This window comes from Pelodiscus sinensis, chromosome 8, assembly GCF_052426305.1.
Source record: "Pelodiscus sinensis isolate ZL-2025 chromosome 8, ASM5242630v1, whole genome shotgun sequence".
Lineage (NCBI taxonomy): Eukaryota > Metazoa > Chordata > Testudines > Trionychidae > Pelodiscus > Pelodiscus sinensis.
Window position 1 is genome coordinate 50,505,808 of NC_143059.1, and position 15,980 is coordinate 50,521,787.

The following is a 15,980-nucleotide window of genomic DNA, read 5'->3' on the forward strand; positions in this document are numbered from 1 at the left end:
CAAGGTTCCTCGCTGGATCTGGCTTGTGGGAAAGTACAGCTAGACGTGGCTGAGCAGGCTGCCTCTTCCCTTCCCCCTCCCCCAGCTGGAGGAATAAGCACAGGCTTCCTGGAGACTTTTCTGACTGTTCCAGAATCCAGTCAATGGGAGCAGCGGGAGGCGTTGCCTTGGACACGGTGTTGGGAGCCGCGCAAAAAGCAAGTGGTCTCCCTCCCCCTCAAGCCTAAGCCCCACATCCCCAGCCCCCTCACTCACCACCTTGCTGAGACCCTGCAACCCCACCCTCTCATTCACACCTCCCTACCCCCTTACTCATACTCCCCCAAGCCGAGACTCAACACCCCCACCCCCCTCATTAATATCCCTGCAAGCTGAGACCTTGCACCTCCACCCCCTCACACACACCCTCCACTGAGACCCCACATCTCCCAGCCTGCTCCTGTACCCTCCACTCTGGCTAGATACCTACCCCCAGCCAGCTCCTGCACCTTTCCTCCAGGCAAGACACCCTACCCCTCCCAACCTGGTCCTATACCCTTGGCCACACACCCTACCACCAATCTACTCCTGCATCTCCCCCTGGCCAGACACCCTACCCCCATCCCGCTGCTGCACCCTCCCTGCTGGCCAGACTCTGCACCCTCACCCTCTCCTACATTCCACCTCCCACCCAGATCCTGCAACCCCATCACTACCCAACTCACTAGCAGCCCTGTCCCACACACTTACCCTTTCATTTTGGACTCACCCTATGCTCTGGAGTCCCACAAAATTCACTAACCCTGAAACTCCAGAAGAGTTAATCTGGCCTAAGGCCTTGAACCTCAGTCCTCCCTGCCCTTCCTTACACCATGGGGCCGGAGCACCTGGGGAGTGAGGTGTTTCAGTTGTGGGCCACATCAGTGAAGGTTGGGTTTTTTGAAGGATTAGAAGGGGGTTGGCAAGCATTGTGGCCAGAGTGGGGGTTGGTGAGCATAGCGAGCAAGGGGAATATCCCCACAGTAATATTGTATCCTTGAGCTCTGCAAACAAACATATAACCACAATTCAATTTTTTGTTTTGAGTATGGCAAAATCCCATAACTCATGTTTGGGCACACAGAGGCCCCCAGGAGCAAGCTAAAGAACATCATTTCAAATGAAAGAAAATAAAAGCTTTCATTTGCTTTTTTAGCACAGCTTTAACCAAAGAATTAATCTTGCAAGATGGCACATGATACAGGTTATGCAAAAAGCTTAACAGCCTGAATCAAATTCCTTTAGAGACCTAACCAAAGTAAACACTTCCCTCTAACAAGGGTTCCCAGCTATCTCGTTTTTCAGTGGAAGACCCAGTTTTCCTGATGACTGGGCTGTGAAAAGTCCAGTTGATGGTGCTGTGGGGCTTAGCAGGCTCCCTGCCTGGCTTCCTGTGGCTGGCATGTTTCTCTAGCTTCAGGGAAGCTGTAGGGACAGGGCCTGCAGGTGGCATACAAAGCCACCATTGCTGTCTACGGCTGCCTGTTTGCCTAAGAGCCAGACAGACCAGCTGCTGCCCAGGAACTGCCTGATATGAGCACCGCTGAGTATGTACCCCAAAACCCATCCCATGCTGCAACCCAGCCTCATGTCCCAGTCCTGACTCCCCTCCTGCACTCCAAAGTCCACAGTCCCTGCTCAAAGCCCCCTCCTACACCTCAAACTCCTCATTGCAAGCCCCATCCCAGAGCCCACACACCCAGCCAGAACCATACGCTCTCTGTACCCCAACTCCCTCCTAGCCACCACCAACTCCCTCCCAGAGCCCACACTCCACAATCCCTGCTGCATCCCAATTCACTGCCCCAGCCCTGAGCCTCCTCCCACACTTTGAACACTTCATCCTTGGTCCCACACCAGGACTGCACCCCTAGCCAGAGCCCTCATCCCCTCCGACACCCAAACCTCCTGCCCCACCCTAGAGAAAATGAGCAAGTCAGCAAGGGTGGGGGAAAGAGGATAAGGACAGGGCCTTGGGAAAGGGTGTTTGGTTTCTTGGCAACCCTAGATTTAAAATCTGAAAGGCTGATGGCTGGCAAGGGAGCAGTACAAATATATTATATAGAGATGAAGCTGGATGGGCCCTATGGTTTTGTTATGATCAAATGTAATACTTTTATTGGCCAGTGATAGACCTGGCACTTTGTGATCCCTGGAAGGCTTGATTATGTACCAGAAAAGCAGTTAAGATTGGCTTCTGGATTTAATCTACATAATAAACTTTGAACATTAGCAAAAAATTCATTTTGGCTATGCAAACGTGAAGATCTTATTGAGAATACTAATGTAATATAACCAGGATAAATTGTCCCAGAACTGTATATAAGAGTATAGTGACTAGCTGGAATGTAATCCCACATATAAAATTTGTAATCGAGGTGAACTATTTATTTGTTTTATGTAATGTACTATTTCTGCCTGTACCATTCCCATACCCATTTAGTTTGCTGAAACACACTTCTAGAACCTAATTGTCCACCATATCATTTCACTGTAGTAAATGTTCAAGACAGAGCATTTTGACTGTTTTTAAAACCTTAATAGAAAGGTGAATGTGTAAGCTATCATTCCATCATTGCATACTGAATGAGATCAGAAGGCACATGATCAATGTAGTGTGGGTGATATATAAGGCAAAACAGAGATGGGGGTTCATGTACTCTGAAGACAAGGCAATAGGTAGACAACCCTCATCAGGGATTGGATCCTCAGACCATAAGTGACTACTGGGCAGATCCCCTGACAAAAGTCTTTGGCCAGAAATGGAAAGAAAATGCTTGCAAAACAGAACGTTGCAGAGTTGACTTGTGTTCGTGGAGGGACAACTAAGGACAAGAGGAAAAAGAGTGATATTTGTGGAGGAGCCTATACTGGATGAGGGTTGGAGTCCTATGACTTAAAGTTGCCCTTCACAATGTATCCTTTTAGGGATGAATCCCTACTCAGCCACCCCTTTGAGCTATAAGATTTCAAAAGTGTAAATTTCTCTACACCTGCAGTGAAATATCTGAGAAATGAAGAGACGAGGTGGGTGAGTTAATGCCTTTTACTGGAACAGCTTCAGTTGGTGACAGACAAAAGTTTTAGAGCTTATGCTAAAAGGATAGTTCTGTGAGTTCAAAAGTTTTGTCTCTTCTCACCAGAGACACTTGGTCCAATAAAAGACATTACCTCACCCACCTTAACCAATATCCTGCAACCAACAGAGAGCTACAACACCACTGCATAGACACTGTCAAATTTCACTGTTTTACCCAATCCTGGATAAGGAATGCGTCAGTAGGAAGTGACTTGATACATGGATCAGACTGAATGACATCTGCAAGGCTTTTACCCACCTGTTCCTTTAGGGCCTCTATTTTTTTCCCCTTCAGCTCCCTGTCAGAGCTCATGTTCCTTCCAAGAAACCACACTGATGGTTCATGCACGTCTCTTAATGCATTCATGTTACCAGCAAATTCAAACCTTTTTTTAACCTTTATTCAATGTGGCAAAGAAAACTACCAGTGTAGCCACCAGCATTTTGTTTCTGAAAATACTTATGCTCATTTGTAACTTTGTGTTTAAGCTTGTAAAGTTAGTCAATTGACCAGTCAATGTCAACTGACTACTTATTATTTGACCACAGTCAAAAACTGTCTAATATTTCAGCAAGAATGCCCCGATGTAAATGGTAGGCTATTTTTTTCCCACTGCTTCATGGTTCTGTTAGCAAGTCTAATTGAATGTCTTGATCACTCAACTTTATTACATGCTAATACCACCTGTTATGCTGAGTGGCTTGATTGGCTGAATTAATCTAGAACCAGCATTATATATATGTACATATATCTTTAGTTGCGTACCAAGTCATGACAGATTACAAAGCACATTAAACAAGTTACAAGACAGTCCCTGCCCCCAACGTGTCTAAATTTACTAATCACATGTACAGAAATGAACTAAAAAAAAGAGTGAGGGGAGAAGGGTTCACAGTAATTAAACCTCCTCCCTTCAACACACAAAAAAATAGATTACAGCCATTTAGAGTTGGCCCACTGAACACCTAGCATAAGTGCATTTAAATATTATGTTTTTCTTCTATAATTGTAATGACTTTCTAATTTCATTTTTCTTATGACTGTTCAATCTTGAACAACACTGGTAAAAAGGTAATAATGATTCTCTTATTAGTAACAGTTAAATAATTCAATTAAGTCATTTGTTTTTTGTAATTAAGCATAAGTACCTAAGACTAATCCTATCTGAAAGCATAAGTATTATCTGTTTTTGTTTTAATAAGGTAATTCCTTAAAAATCTGCCCATTTTGACATTGACCAATATTTGACTAGTTAATTGACTGATTATTTTTGGCAAGTGAAATTCCCATTCTGACTCATGATAACAGTCCATAAACTTCAATGGGACTACTTACAAGAACAATAATTTGTAGGATTTGTAGGATAACATTCCTTTAGTGTTTTATTTTAAAATAATTTTAACTGAAAAGGTATTTAAATGCAAAAACAGAAGTCAAAATACATAACTATAACCTGCTTCTTGTTAATTCTTCTGTATCCAGGTATACTGGCATTAGGAGTAATAAATAAAATTCTATCAAAATACAAAAAGATATCTCAGCATAATGGTACTCAAAACCATTTTTAAGACTATGTACGTACTGTTCAGCGTTCTTTTCAGTCTTAGAACAGTCTTAGAACAGTCAGCTAACAGTTCACTGGTATTAACATTTACCTATGTAGCACTCTCTCAGGATTGTCAAGCTGCAGCCTGTGGACCAAATGTGGCTAACGGCATTTTGTTGCACGGCCATGGACTGCCCTCACATGAATATGCGGGCTACAGATGTAAAATGTTTTGAGACTAATGCCATGTAGAATTATAGCAGATGAAGTCCACTCCATTTTATGTCAAGTGTCTATGACCCTGTTTCTTGACAGATTCCCATTTTGGTCCCCAGTTAGACAAAATATGAGCATGTGTTTGACGTAACAATTGAAAAATAGCGTGCAAATTCTACATAACTAACTACTAGAAGAGAATCTGAAATACTTGTATTTGGCTTGGCAGAACTTGATTTTTTTTAAATATATAATTTTGACATAACATCAATGTTTATTTTAAAGCATTTTATCAACATATTAATTTTTATCAATTTATTTTTTCACAATTGCAGGAAATTATGGGAGTCAGAATTGTTTTATGACTGTAGTTATTAAGATTCAAAAGTTAAAGCTTTAAAAACTGTTAAAGCACAAAACTGTCAAATATCACATTAAAATATACAAATATCCTTAAAGCAAGAAAAATGAAAATCACTAGATTTTGACTCAAGCTCTAAAGAAGCATTTTCCTTACTTTGCCTCTGTACATTTCGATTGTTCTTGATGGAAATATATTTTCCTCATTTGGTGTCTGTATGGTGAACTGTTTATTAGCATTTTCTGATAAAATCAAATTCTTCCAAGCCTAGTTATACTTGACATATTGAAATATTTTCTTGACCCTCATAGTCATATTCAAAGTCAAACCTATTAAATCAAGCCACAAAGACACTTAATATAAGTTATTTACTGAATCATGGATCTCCAAACAAAAACCGTATATAACAAAGGCACTTTCAATTAGATAGAAATAGCATCTAGTGAATTCAAATATATAAAGAACAATTACACAGCAAAGTGAAACTGGTATGCCAGATGTTGAACTTGTTACATGGAATTGTCTAAAGGGCAACTGTATATAACAGTAACCACTATAAAGCAGTATTAATTACACAAGGACTGAAAAGTAACATCTGTTTCTGAATTTAGTCACCTGCTGGGCATGCAGTGAGCATCTGATTCTCTCATTTATCTTTCTAAAAGACACAAATTTATCAGAGATAGAAAGAAGCTCTGGAGCTTCCCTGACACTAAAAATATAAACCAAAAGTAAATATGATCATTGTGTACACATTGGCATTTGATATCTCATGTCATAGATTTTGATATTAACAATGTTAAGAAGTGAAGAAACAACTAATTATGTACTTGATAAAAATTGCATGGAATACAGGATTAGTCAGTAAGGGGCAGCTGCGTCTCTGCTACATTTAAATGAAGAGCCACAGCAGGGGTAGGTCCAGAACCTGGTGCAAGCCAGGACTGAAGCAATCACAGCTCACACTGGATCCAGACGGCTGTGTCTCTGCCTTTGAAATGTAGTCTGTGATCTGGTGAGAGCCAGGACTGCTTCAAGCTGAGAGTTTTTTAGTCCTGGTTCGCACCAGGTCCTGCACTGCAGCTCTAACTACATCTTACTACTGCGGATCCCAGGTGGCTCTTACTAAATTTAAAAGGTAGAGCCGCAGTGCCACTGCATCTCTGCCCCTCTTGCCCCAGCACTGCAGAGACAGTGCTGGAGGGAACCAGCTTTTAAGCTGACTTCCCCCAACACTGGCTCTTGCTGCCTCCAATATAGAGGCAGCAAGGGAGGGGGGAAATGCGAGCAGTCAACTTGACTACCTCGACTACTCTTTTATATCCCTATTTTAAATTTCCTCATTTTACTAGAATTTTTTTCCACTGAGATGCTGAGGAATAATTCATTGAATCAGGTGATGCATTTACCTTTTCAAGTTGTCGGGGGGCTTCCCCCTGGTTTGGGGTTGCCGCCCCCATCCGGGGCATAATTCAGCTCACCTGAGTCTAGCCCCAAAGTGCAATTCCCCTCTTTTAGGGGTAATACGGCCCACTGGCCTAGTCCCAAAGTCGGCTGCCCCTGTATCAGGGGGAATACGCCCCACTGGCCTAGTCCCAAAGTATGCTGCCCCTGTATCGGGGGAATACGGCCCACTGGCCTAGTCCCAAAGTATGCTGCCCCTGTATCAGGGGAAATACGGCCCACTGGCCTATGCAGGCTCTGTGGCCTAGTCCTAGTCAGGGCAGGAGGGGTAGGGGGCCCCGACCCAGGGGCCTATGAGCGGCGGGTGGCTCCCACCACTGGCTTGGCGGGGGGTCTTCCCCGCAACGCACCGAGCCCTCAGGGGCTTTTCCAGCTCCCTGCCCTGGGTCACTTCCTACCCCCGGCCCGTAGCGGCCCCACCTGTCGGCGCTGGTCAGGTGGCTGTAGCGACACTTCCCCAGTTAGTGTCGGGGTCGGCAGCGTCCGGTCTGGTGTCTGGGTCACGGGGGCCGGCGGCTCTGTCGCTGGGGGCGAGCCCGGCTGGGGCCTGGCAGCGGCGCGTTCAGCAGCCCTGGCGACTCCCTCTCTGGCAGCTGGGTGCTAGCTCCCACTCGGGCCGTAGTCTGCCCCTTCTGAGCAGGCCAGCAGCCTTTTATATCTTGGCTCCCCTCAGAGCATGCCCAGTAGGGCTGTGTGGGTGGGGCCCTCTCCACCCCCGGCTCCAGGTGGTTTCCCTGGGCTTGAGTGCGGGGCGGGACCGCCCCGTCACACAAGTATACTTGTGATCCAAGAGGCTGAAATTTGAATTCATAAGTTTGGACATAAGAATCGCATTTTTGCATTTTTTTTTTCAGTCAGTTCATTGGATCCCTGGAAGTGAATCTTTTCTCCCCCACAGCTCCTTCAGTGGGAGTCAACCTACATGGATCCATTTAAGCAAGTTGTTTCCATCAGACAAACCATTCTTTAACTTTCCATATGGACATCACAACATCAACATATTTATAGGCATTGATCCCAAAATCAAAGCTGCACTATGTTAATTTATGCTGAACTATGTAATATTAAACAATATGCTTCAGCCAGAACATATTGATTATTCTGAGAGCAATCTGTACAATAAGAGTAAATTTTAAGCACAGTACTTGTTTATACAGATCAAATCATTAGAAAACTCCTGGATCACTTCCCAATATCCTTACTTAGGCTAGCCAGTAAATCATTATCAGAAAATAAAAAGCCCAAGCTTGCAACTTCTTTTGTGCAAGCAGAATGTATAGCCCAGGTGGAGCCAGGTTAACAGTAAAGGCACAGCATTTCTTCCAGGTACACCCAATTGCAGGGTCGAGGTTTAAACTTCCTAGGTGAGTTGAGCTTTGTTACTAAGGCTTCTGATCCCACAGTTTGTTGCACGTAGGAAGACCTATTTGCCTGCAGCCTCATCAGAGTCAAAACTGAAGTTGTTCTGCTGTTCCTTCACATTAGAGGATAAGCAAAGAGAGTGGTGGAAGTAAAATTGCTTCTGCAATCTCCATCTGACATTTAGTGGACCACTGGCAGCTGTCCTCCAGGTTGTAGGTGGGCAAGGAATTGGAATATTAACAGGATAATAGTATCCTAGGGGTAGCTGTGTTAGTCTGGATCTGCAAAAGCAACAAGGAGTCCTTATAGACTAACAGATGTATTGGAGCAATAAGCTTTCGTGGGCAAAGACCCACTTTGTCAGATGCATGTATTGGAAATTTCCAGAGGCAGGTATAAATATGCAGAATAATAGCAGTTCCCCATTCTATTGCACTCAGTGGAATTTAAATGCAACAAAGACTTTATCCCTCATATTTTTACCTAATGCCTGGAAGTTGAAGCTAGACAAATTAAAGAAAGGTACGTATTTTTGACAGTAAAGGCAAGTAACCACTGGAAGAATTTACCTGGGAATGTGTGGTAAATCTTTTATAATTTGAAATCTTTTCTGGATTATTTGTAAACAACGATAAATTACAGTTTGTACAGAAGGTGCAGAAATTATTGAGTCAGATTCTTTGGCCTATGGTATGCACATCAGACCAGAGGAAAACAGTCCCTTCTTGTTTTAAAAACTGTAAATCTCTCTCTATATAAACTAGCTCCAAAGCTCTGTTTTATAATATTCTTTTGTCTTTGGAAGTTTGGAGCAATTTCAAACTAGTGAAAGGTAAAGCTGAGCAGGTCCTTAAACTCATCTTGAATTAAGTGAAGTACAGCTAAGCTAAAATACCTGGTTTGCAACACCAAACTAATAGGAAATGATAAAATAAAAATCAAGTTTCTTTACAATATCTGGAAGGCAGTCCTTTCAGAAACTCTTACAATACACCATTTTGCTAGCATTCCAAAGGATGCTATTTAGGAGCTGCTCCCGCTCATTTTAGTGATCATCTCTTCCAGAAATTCAGAATTCTTAGAGAAAGAGGCACTTTTTGACAAAGGGGTAGTTTTCTGTGGGGTTCCATTTTAAATCTCTGCAAGGAGGATAATTAATGGTGGGCACAGGTCACAATTCCTTTTAACTAGCTGGGCCACTAATTTCCAAATTAGGGTTATTCCACAAAACAGTTTGTCAGCTATTTACTATTTTTCATAAAGACTTAAGTGAAAAAGATAAATAAAAAACCTGTTCATACAGAAAATACTAAAAGGGGAAACAATTTACTTTAAAAATCTTTAGAAGGCTGCACTTTATTAGCTTTTTAGTGAGTCATGCCAATTGAATCATTTATAGCATTTAAAATGCAAAATACTGGTTTTGTGTTTGTTTGGTTTTATCTACGTATTGCTCCAGAGAATTCTCTTTAAAATTTAAACACGCTTATTGATAGTATTTAATACAGAACAAATCTTCCTGAATACCATTCTTAAATATTTTGTATGACAATCCAGAGGAAGCTGAGGAAGACATTTCCTCTAGTATTTTTATTACCGGTAAATCTAGATTTATCTTCTCATTTAGACTATTTTTTTTTACCCATCTATGAAGCATCCATGACAACTGTAGTTTTGAATACCATCATTCACCAATTACACTGAGCTCAGCTAAAGGTTACTGCAAACTATTAAGGAAACTGTAAAGACATGACACAAAACTCTTATCTGTTTAAAACATTCCACCATATTGCATATATGTAATCATGCAAATGTACTTACCAAGATAAATAATTTGAACAATCCAGACTATTAATAATTTTGTAAAACACTACCAGTTCTTAGCTTTTGATAGGGAAAGAACAAGTTATTTAAAGTTTTTGTTTTCCAATCACTCATGGAGAGGTCAACTACGAGCATCCTATCACAGGGAAACTTCTTCAGGCACTGTACTTCCTTGAGAAATAGTGTTGCCAGAGCTCTCCCCTGTGTGACATAATTCTGCCCACTCTCTCAACACATGATAGTACATTAAAAAAGCATGGAGCTATGAGTGATTAATTATGTTTAGTGATTTACCTATTCCTCCTATAACAACTGACTTACCTGATCTGATCTCTTTAACCCCTCCTTGATTGCCTCCTGGTCTTTAACTGGGACTGCATTTCAGGTCTAATTCCCTTCCTAAGCACATTCAGTAGATCCATTCTAAATTTCTCTTCTGCTCCTCATTAAATTACCTAATCTCTCTTTAGTTTCATTCTCCAGGTTTCCAGTTTTGTAAAGCAGCTGTTTTCTGAAAAACTACCCTTCCAGTTTTTCTAGTGGCTGCCTCTGACACCGGAAGCTCCTCATTTCCTGCTTATTTCTCCTCTGACAAAACTCCTTCTGCGTTGACTTAGCAAGTTTTGTTGCTGCAAAATTGTCAGGAAATAATAAAACCACTAAAAATACATGTGGGCTGTAAGCTTGCCAATATCCTTTCAGAGACTGCTGTTAAATAGAGATCTTCTTATAGTAGGGTTACACATTATACAACTGTCCAGTACACTTTGCCAGTCCAAGTAGTTATACACAAAAGCAACAGCATCAAAAGCTACATGGGAATTAAATCTCTGCTTCAAGTGTGGGACATATCTCGTGACTTCTGCACATTGCTGAATTAGACTTTGGAAGCACAAGGATCCGTTAGGCTAGAACCCAGGACTGCCATGCACAGCTATATCCGGGGGGGCAGTGTACATAAGAACAGCTGTACTGAGTCAAACCAAAGGTCCATCTAGCCCAGTAGTCTGTCTGCCAACAGTGGCCAGCACCAAGTGCCCCAGAGAGGGTGGACCGAAGACAATGATCAAGTGATTTGTCTCCTGCCATCCATCTCCAGCCTCTGACAAACAGAGGCCAGGGACACCATTTCTATCCCCTGTCTAATAGCTTTTTATGGACCTAACATCCATGAAATTATCTAGTGTAGAGAATAGGTGCTATAGAAAATACTGACCAAAGGGAAAGAATGACATAAAAACAGCCATACTGGGTCAGAGGTCCATCTAGCCCAGTATCCTGTCTGCTGACAATAGCTAATGCCAGATGCTCCAGAGGGAGTGAACAGAAGAGGGAGTCTTCAAGCAATCCTGCTCACATCACCAATTCCCAGCCTCTGACAGAAGCTAGGGACACCATTCCTACCCAACCTAGCTAATAGCCGTTGATAGACCTACCGTATTTTCCGGCGTATAGGGCGACTGGGCGTATAAGACGACCCCCTATCTTTTTAATTAAAAGATAGGGTTTCATCTTATACCCCAGCGCCCCTCCGCCTCCTTTGCTCCCGGTGTCCCTGGTCTGCTGGAGATGGTCCCCAGCAGACCAGAGGCACCGGGAGCAAAGCCGCCAGGAGCGCCTGGGCTGCCCCCCCCCCCCCCCGCCGGAGCCCCTCCGCGGCTTTGAAAGCCTCGGGGGAAGCCGGCGGCGGGGCATCCCAGGCGCGCTTGGGCTGCCCCCCCGCCGGAGCCCCTCCGCGGCTTTGAAAGCCTCGGGGGAAGCCGGCGGCGGGGCATCCCAGGCGCGCATGGGCTGCCCCCCCGCCGGAGCCCCTCCGCGGCTTTGAAAGCCTCGGGGGAAGCCGGCGGCGGGGCATCCCAGGCGCGCATGGGCTGCCCCCCCGCCGGAGCCCCTCCGCGCCGCCGCGGAGGGGCTCCGGAGGGGGGGCAGCCCATGCGCGCCTGGGATGCCCCGCCGCCGGCTTCCCCCGAGGCTTTCAAAGCCGCGGAGGGGCTCCGGAGGGGGGGCAGCCCATGCGCGCCTGGGATGCCCCGCCGCCGGCTTCCCCCGAGGCTTTCAAAGCCGCGGAGGGGCTCCGGAGGGGGGGCAGCCCATGCGCGCCTGGGATGCCCCGCCGCCGGCTTCCCCCGAGGCTTTCAAAGCCGCGGAGGGGCTCCGGCGGGGGGGCAGCCCATGCGCGCCTGGGATGCCCCGCCCCCGGCTTCCCCCGAGGCTTTCAAAGCCACGGAGGGGCTCCGGAGGGGGGGCAGCCCATGCGCGCCTGGGATGCCCCGCCGCCGGCTTCCCCCGAGGCTTTCAAAGCCGCGGAGGGGCTCCGGAGGGGGGGCAGCCCATGCGCGCCTGGGATTCCCCCTCGCCGGCTTCCCCCGAGGCTTTCAAAGCCGCGGAGGGGCTCCGGAGGGGGGGCAGCCCATGCGCGCCTGGGATTCCCCCTCGCCGGCTTCCCCCGAGGCTTTCAAAGCCGCGGAGGGGCTCCGGAGGGGGGGCAGCCCATGCGCGCCTGGGATGCCCCGCCGCCGGCTTCCCCCGAGGCTTTCAAAGCCGCGGAGGGGCTCCGGAGGGGGGGCAGCCCATGCGCGCCTGGGATGCCCCGCCGCCGGCTTCCCCCGAGGCTTTCAAAGCCGCGGAGGGGCTCCGGAGGGGGGGCAGCCCATGCGCGCCTGGGATTCCCCCTCGCCGGCTTCCCCCGAGGCTTTCAAAGCCGTGGAGGGGCTCCGGAGGGGGGGCAGCCCATGCGCGCCTGGGATGCCCCGCCGCCGGCTTCCCCCGAGGCTTTCAAAGCCGCGGAGGGGCTCCGGAGGGGGGGCAGCCCATGCGCGCCTGGGATGCCCCGCCGCCGGCTTCCCCCGAGGCTTTCAAAGCCGCGGAGGGGCTCCGGAGGGGGGGCAGCCCATGCGCGCCTGGGATGCCCCGCCGCCGGCTTCCCCCGAGGCTTTCAAAGCCGCGGAGGGGCTCCGGAGGGGGGGCAGCCCATGCGCGCCTGGGATTCCCCCTCGCCGGCTTCCCCCGAGGCTTTCAAAGCCGCGGAGGGGCTCCGGCGGGGGGGCAGCCCATGCGCGCCTGGGATGCCCCCCCGCCAGCTTCCCCCGAGGCTTTCAAAGCCGCGGAGGGGCTCCGGCGGCGGGGCATCCGGCGTACAAGACGACCCCCGATTTTTGGGGGATGTTTTTTAACTTCAGAGGTCGTCTTGTACGCCGGAATATACGGTAACCTCCATGAATTCATCTAGCTCTTTCTTGAACCCTAGTAAAGTCCTGGTCTTCACAACCTCCTCTGGCAAGGAGTTCCACAGGCTGACCGTGCGCTGTGTGAAGAAAAACTTCCTTTGTTCTTTTTAAACCTACTACCTATTAATTTCATTTGGTGACCCCCTTGTTCTTATGTTAGGGGAACAGGTAAATAACTTTTCCTCGTTCACTTTTTCCACACCAGTCATGATTTTATAGATCTCTATCATATCCCCTCTTAGTCTCCTCTTTTCTAAGATGAAAAGTCCCAGTCTTTTTAAGCTCTCTTAATATGGGACCCATTCCAAATCCCCAATCACTGAACCTTTTCCAGTGCCAATATATCTTTTTTGAGATGAAGCAACCACATCTGTACAGAGCATTCAAGATGCAGGTGTACACATGGATTTATATAGTGACTGTAAAATATTCTCTGTCTTATTCTTGATCCCTTTTTTAATGATTCCCAACATTGTTTGCTTTTTTGACTGCTGTTACACACTGAGTAGATGTTTTCAGAGAACTATCCACAATGACTCCAAGATCTCTCTTGAGTAGTTGTAGCTAAATTAGTCCCCATCATTTTGTAGGTACAGTTGAGATTATTTTTTCCAATGAACATTACACTTTGCATTTATCAACATTAAAATTTCATTTGCCATTTTGTTCCCCAGTTCCCCAGTTTTGGGAGATCCTTTTGAAGTTCTTCACAGTCTGCACCCTGCCTACTGTCACCCACTGCATCTCCTGAGTTATTGGAGCTGCAGGAGCAGATTACTCAGCTCCAAGACGAAAGCCATTGCTGTAGTCCCAAGTGGTGTGGTCCCAAGCAGAAACTAAGGCACTCTGCAATCAGCTTTCATGATCTCAAAAGTCTGTGATCAAGTCTCATTTTGGAACACTGCCCTCTGAACTGGGTCCTGTAGTACCACTATCTATACATTTTCATGGAAACCTCCAAAAAGTTCTGTGGTCCAGAACAAATCCCATCTCCTTTTCCTGCTCTGCCCTTGAATGTATCTGCCTGAACATATCGTGTGAGTTTAGCAATCAGTTTCATAGTGGAAAAGGATCACATTGGTCCTCCCCTACGCTGGAGCAGGACAGCATTAAATGACCAGAATGACTCCTGTGAAAGTTCTATGCAACTTTTGGTAACTATGTGCTACTAAATCTCCAGAAAGGGTGAGGTCCAGTTGCTTCATGTGCTGCCCAATTCCTGCAAATTGCAGACAATGTTAAGTGGAACAAAATAGCCCAAATAGAAAGGATAAACTAGAATACATCAGAATCTTGAACAGTGTAGATGCTTTTACTGATCTCTCTGTGTCTCTCTCTCTCTCTCTCTCTCTCTCCATATCAACAACTAGCTGTGTAACCAAAAAGAATACAGAAGTACCAACATGCAACCTCACCTATGTCCAAGCTGAAAACCCCAGGACCCAAACCAAGAACCTATGACGGTTGATCTGGGCCACCAATGTTTAATCCAGAATAGCAATTGTGCAATAACTTAAGCTTGTATTGAAGCGCACCAAGACATGCCCTCACCTTTTGCCCATCATGGACCTTGACAGCAAGGAATCAGGAAACAAGTGAGCCCAGGATATATGAGGTGGGGACAATTGGGACACCACTAGACACTATGCTTTGGAACTAACCCCCAGATTGAGGAAAACCTGATTCAGGACATGTGGATCCTCCAATGTTTCCAATTACAGACACAGTTATGTACTATGGATAGGGCTCAACCAATTTCCCCTTAGTTGGCTATGATCAATTCTGGTCATTTCATAGATGCAGAAGCTGCCTGAGCACTACGAATCCCACTCTGCTTAAAGCTATCTTAGTTTTTGTAGAGGCATTATATGGGGCACTCCTGTCCTAAAGCCCATGACACAGAACACAGAAACTATATTTCAGGGTTATTGGGAATTGCTACCGTTCAGTGTGATCCATTCTCCACACTTTCTTCTAAATCTCCATATCATCTGCCTGGAGCAAAACAACCTTGCGTTTCCTGGCAAGGGAAAAGGATCAGCTTCCCTGCTGAACATTACTAAAGGGCCTGCATACATGCAGCCAGTCCCAACCCTCAGGTCTCAGACTCTCACAAACAATCCAATAGCCTGAGGCCCATCTCCCTGATAAATGCTGGGAATATGCAGACATTTTTTAACAGTAAAACTGCAGATATATAGTTCAAAGACTGCCCTACAGACCTGTAACCTAAGACACGGATCCCTTGGAGACAGATCTAGGCAATGTCTGAGGTGGAAAGTAGCAGCCTCTCTCATATGCATCCAGGAAATCTTGGCTGTGGGCTTGACCCAACATCTCACCACCCCAGCTGGGGCTCCAATGCTTTTGGTTACGAAAAAGGAGGGAACATTACATCTCTCCATAGACTATTGGGCACTATGCCAGGTGATCATCTGAAACTGGTATCCAATACCCCGATCATAAAGTTGCTAGACTGTGTTCAGTGTATCAGAAATTTCTCTAGAACGCTGTGTGCACTTTTGTCATCTAGTGAGGAAGACAGACAAATGGAAGATGTGCAACAGATTCTTAGTAATACCATTTGGTCTAATCAAAGCTCCTGTGACTTTTCAACACTTCATGAATTATATATTTAGAGACACCCTCGAATACTCAATATAAAAGAATTTTTTTGCATCAAAGTCCAGTAATACGTATTAATTCACAATACTCCAAACCTTGTTTTAATGGCTGTAATATAGTAAGCCTTCTCTTTTAGCAATACAAAACTAAACATTTTTACCTCTCCGTCTCGTAATGGCTGGAGCTTGTTGCCTAACAAATTAAATTACTAATGTACAGTCTAGTTCTGACCCAAAAGGAGCTTCAGCAAATTATTC

At 45.8% G+C, this 15,980-nt stretch overlaps 1 protein-coding gene across 8 annotated transcripts in view; it reads right to left on the reverse strand.

The window, feature by feature from the left end:
• The window catches only part of PTPRE (protein tyrosine phosphatase receptor type E), a 263,311-nt gene that overhangs the window by 144,167 nt on the left and 103,164 nt on the right, over positions 1-15,980 (reverse strand). The window contains exon 1 of one of the 8 annotated variants that reach the window (XM_006121368.5): positions 10,193-11,304. The exons of the other annotated variants lie outside the window; for them this stretch is intronic. The gene's annotated coding sequence lies outside the window, so the exon portion shown is untranslated. Of the gene's footprint in view, positions 1-10,192; positions 11,305-15,980 lie in introns of those variants that run through there. 8 annotated transcript variants of the gene reach the window in all.